The sequence below is a fragment of the Frankliniella occidentalis genome, unplaced genomic scaffold (assembly GCF_000697945.3).
Source record: "Frankliniella occidentalis isolate FOCC.00 unplaced genomic scaffold, Focc_3.1 Scaffold403, whole genome shotgun sequence".
Classification (NCBI taxonomy): Eukaryota; Metazoa; Arthropoda; class Insecta; order Thysanoptera; family Thripidae; genus Frankliniella; species Frankliniella occidentalis.
Genome location: NW_026267525.1, coordinates 125,473 through 130,667, shown reverse-complemented (window position 1 = coordinate 130,667; position 5,195 = coordinate 125,473).

The window sequence follows — 5,195 nt, the reverse complement described above, 5'->3', positions numbered from 1 at the left end:
CTTACGCATTTTTTAATACGCCAGTATGCACAAATTTCTTCATACTGGCGCATTAAAAAATGCGTAAGCCGAGCATGTTTACAGAACTCAGTAACTATGAAAAAAAATGTTCATAAGCTTTTAGTGTGTAGGTATACACCAGGTTGTATCGGAGATACGGTAGCTTCGCCTGCGGCGTTTCGTTTCCTTTGCAGCCGAACATAGATTTCCCAATTTCAGAAAGAAAATTTCTTTTCCCTGTCCATCAGTATTACATTATAAAATTCAATGCACCCCGTCTTTTCTTTCTTCCCTTTCTCATCAGATACCACATTTAAGTGCAAGGGGGCTGCCGCCCCCTTGACCCCCACTTTTCTTTTCTTTTTTTAAAAAAATCTTTCTTTAGCGTAATATTATATTTTAATGCAAGCGGGCTGCCGCCCCCTTGACCCCCGCTATCATTTTCGATTTTCTGTACATAATAGATCACCTCTGATTGCAGGGGGACTGCCGCCCCCTTGACCCCCGCTTACCGTTCTTATTTATGTTTTTCCCAAGTATGTTGGCAGCATTTTCAACGCTGACACCCAGGGGGTTCGTCACATCCACTGTGATCCTATGTTTCGCTATATGGTATAGTATTGTTTTATAGACTATTCCGCTGGAACAGCTAATTGCGATAGTCTCGAAAAACAAATGCACCGGAAGTCACCTAAAACGGGCTCCAGAGGTCTTATGACGCCAAAATATTGTACAGACGTAATGAATTAATTCCGATGAGAACTAGTTTTTCACTTTATAACAGATTCTAGGGCTCTAGGTAGGCTAAATTTCGTTTTGAAATAGCCGACTTCCGGTGCATTTGTTTTTCGAGAGGCACGAGCGGAGTGGTCTATTGAGCGAAGCAATAATAAATACACACTAAACACAGATGTGCTTAAGTAACCTTAGGTTTTTACACCGTGTTCCCGGCGACCGGGGGCGTCGCGTTCGAACCGTTGCCGCCGCCCCCGGCCGCGGCCCGCCCCCGCCTTGTGCTGCCCCCTGGCGTCGGCTGACCGATGCGCGCCGCACCCTCCCCGTCGGTCGATACGCGCGCGGGGCTGCGTCCGCGAGGCGCGCGCGCTCCAGGCCGGCGGGCGGCGCCAGGGCGGGCGACTGTTTCCGGACGCGTCCGCTGGGGGGCCTCGCGCCTGCGACCCTCTCGGCCCGTTGCCTCCATGTTGTGGCTGTAGAGAGAGTGTCTTCTGCTCCCGGAGCACGCCCGCGACGTTCTTGTTCCACCCGCGGCCGCGGCGGCCCCCGCGCGCGCGCGTCTTGACGGGCACGTGAGCGTCTCGTCATCGTGTCACCACTAGCGAGTCGTCCCGGACGAGTGTCGACGGCCCTCGGAGCGACGCGCCGTAAAGCCGAGGCGAGTCGTGCGCGGCGAGGTTAGGGAGGCTCGCTAGTGTTCGCACGACATGGCAGTCTCCGGACACCGCCGCGCCTGACCCCGAGCCCATGTGAGTATCCTGCCTGACAGTTCTTCGTGTTCACGGCGGGCTTGCTCCCCTGGAAGCGCTCTCCCGGCCGAGTCCGAGTGTTTGCGACGTCATGAGTCCTACGGGGGACACGGGGCGGTCGTGAGGGTCATGCTGGGGTTTCTCGGTTCGGATTGCCTTTTCTCTGCCGATCTTTTGTTTAAATTGTGTTTTCTCTCAATGTTTTGGCCCGCGTGCAATACGCGATCAGAAGTGTGAAATGATTAATGTGTTAGCAAGCATCTGGATAGGCATTGTTGGCATGCGAGTTCGCGCGCTCACTCCCCTCCCCCTCCTCTCTTTTCACCCCTCCCTGTTCTCCCTTTGACCGCCCCCCCTCCCTCCCCCTCAGACATGTCGTACAACAAGGTGGTACAAGTCGTCGTGAGGTAGAGGTAATTGACGGAGGTTAGGAAATGATAAGAACAACTTATAATTCATTTCCTGTTCCCTTCACCTTTGACACGTATCTTCAATCGTAACAATTTCGTTAATTTAGAGCCAGCAACGATTAAGAGGGACCTGGTTCACTGGAGATTTGAGCAGCCTCTTTTTATTATTCTAGTTCTATATGTCTGAGACAAACAAAAGTAAACCTTGTGTGTGTTGACGGAGAAAAGCTCTCTCGACCTGAGTTAGCAACGGTCCAAGGCCCAAGGTGTTAGCCGAACGAGAGTGAAACAAACCGGCCGTACCCCGCGTACCCCTCGTACCGCCTAAGTGCTTCAAATGGAAAACTTGAAAACTAAAAAAATAAAACGACTCTAGAGATACCAAGAAATTGGCTGACAACTCCCGTTGAATGTTTTAATCTTCATTCATAATCTTCTTCAACATTTGACTCAGCCAATTATAATCGCACCCAGTTAAATTCGTCCCCCTCATCCCCTACACCACGATGAATTCAGAGATCGGGTAGATCGAGTTGCGGTCCCCGTCGGCCCCGAGCAAGGAAGTACAGACGGAATACCGATGAGCTGCTGGTCCGTTGGCGCTTCCCCCCAGCCCCCCAAATCCGAGAGCCACCGAACGATATTCGTAACGACGTCTGCTGAACAGAGGCGCGATAACTTCTACCGTTTCGATACCCCTTTCCCTTTGCCCGGGGTTGCCGAGAGTTTAACAAAGTGACAAGTACAACTAAAAGCCTCAAAAAAAGTGAAACTGTTTTGCTGTGTGGTATTTAAAGATAATAATAATTGAGAATCAGTAACTTGAAACCAGTGGTTTGTGCTGCTAGCCTGTTGCTGTGTACTGCCGATAGAGGAGGCACCACCACCCTATACCCCATTAAAAACACACCCCGCTCACTCGCGGCTGCGAGCCGACCGGCCACCGCAACCATCGGAAACCGTGTTTCTTTGTGGGAACAAAACTACAACTTTGGCAGAATTTTCGATGAAACGAAAACAAACATTCTTCACCACATCAAAGCCGAATTTGTTCAGTTTGACGCAAATATTTTTAAAATTGTTGTCTTCGGAACAAAAATTTCGACTTTGGTTTCTTGCACGACATTTTCGTAACAGTTGTACAAAAATTATTAAACGTATTTTCCTTAAAGAGACGGTCCTCTGGGCGGCGCGCGTCGGTCGAGACAGCGGTCGGGCAAGCGCCGCCCGATCAATACCCGGCCGCGGCGCAAGGCGGGCGGCGCCGGCACGGTGCCGCCCCTGTTGCGGCCCGACGCGCTGCCTGCGCCGCCTTCTCTGCGGGGCGACCGGCCGGGCGCTGCGGGAGGAGGGGTTGAAGGCTTTGCCGGAGCCGCAGGGCGTATGTGACGTTTTTATGCCCCTCTCCGACCCCCACCCTTGTGTGCGTGCGCCGGGGCAGCACGGTCCACTGCCCGAGACGGGGGAAGTGACCGGACCACGCTGCAAAACGTTTTTTTGCGCGCCGGAAGTTTGTTTTGGCGAACAACCACTTAACGGAACAGAATTCATGGTGTTACACAAAAACGGATGGAATAACTTTTTTAAAGCGTTTCATAATAGCAAACGGATCGGGAATCAAACGCGTACCCTGATATACAAGTGAAGGAATGACGATTTCTGAGGATCGGCGTATGAGGAATATTGGGAATATTATGTCTCTTCTCTTTTCGACAGCCCCCAAGACTGTCTCTACTTGCTCTACTGAGAGCCCCCCCCCCCCCTTCTCCTCGCTGTTTTTTTCCCTGAGTAAATTATATCACCGTTAATTGTGAAAGTGTATGGTACGGTGAGGCTGGTGCGTGACCCTCCTGGGGGCCACCAGTCACCGACATGGCACCTCCCACCCCCTCCTTCCCCAGGAAGGTAGGGGGTACAGCCGCTCCGGGGAACCAAAACCACCCCTACCAACGTTCATGCCCTGTTATTGGTTAGAGACAGTTTCTGGCGGGTGCGGTCAAAAATTTGTTTGAAAACTTTCGTTTTTCGGGCGCAGTCAAGTTGTTGTTGGCCTACTGGACTGCCATTGATTCCAAATCACGCACAGTAATAGAGATGGTAATACTGACCACAATCACGTAAGATGATGTGCAGCCGACTAAGCGGGGCCCGCCGCTGTGGTGGAGTGGAGGGGAGCCCGCCTAGTAATCCCATCGCGAATCTAAAGAGATTTCAGCGCGCCAAAAACGCTGCCCGGCGGCGGCAGAGTGGGAGGGCTTGTCGAGGAGTTGCCTAAGCTGTTCCTTAATTTTGCGCATCCCGGCCTGGCAGCTGGGCTCGAGAGAAAGGGAATTATAACAACAACAACAAAAAAAACAGAAAAAAACCCGACGAAACAGTAAAGATGAGATTGTTTGTACTTTCGTTGTTGTTTTTGTTTTGTTTGTTTGTTTGACGTTTTGTTCGAGTTAGAAAATTATGTTCAATTAGGGAGCCGCATCTTTGCTTTGCCGACTCGTTTGTATTTCTTTTCATAATACTGATTGTGAGACGGCATTGTGAAAGTTATTGCCGCAGCGGCGGTTTGTCGTGGAAGTAATGAAAATTACATTGCTTATGACGACGACGACGGGGTCTGATTTCCTAATGGAGTGTCCTCCACACTGCACGTGGCGGTGATGAGGGGAGAAAGTCAAGGAGAGAGGGAGAGAGAGAGAGAGAGAGAGAGAGAGAGAGAGAGGGGGGGGGGAGAGTAGGGAGGGCGGATCTGGCTCATTACGGACCGAAAGTCCCCAGCAATGAGATCTCTCACTCACTCGTGCAACTTTACGCATCCCCCTTCCTCCCTACACCTCCCCGCACCACCCCATGCCACCCCACCCTATCGCAGCCTAAACTTACAAGCAGTAGGGGGACGACTGATTTCGCCGCCGCAAGCTGAACGCCCAACTGAACTCGCGTTATTCGCTTTGCGCCTCGCTGACATCGCGATTCATCACGATGTGAGAAAGCCGAAAGCAAGCCCAAAACCCCCCAACACTGTAAAAATGTAAACACCTTTTTGGCGGCCTGAGACCGACGCGACGATCCCTACTAACTGATGGATGTTCAAAACACTTTTAATTGTTCAAATGCAAGTTGAACAGCAGGTTTTGCCCAAGCATATTGTCAGTGGCTCTTGCTCTTCCATTCCGCCCAACGTGATGCCAAGTGAGTAAGTCGGTGGGGATGGGCCTACTCATCGGTAGGCCTGGTCGCTGGAGAGGGTGTGTTGCTGCAGCTGTACGGGGTAGGCAGAGGTGTTCGAGCTGGGGGCGGGGCG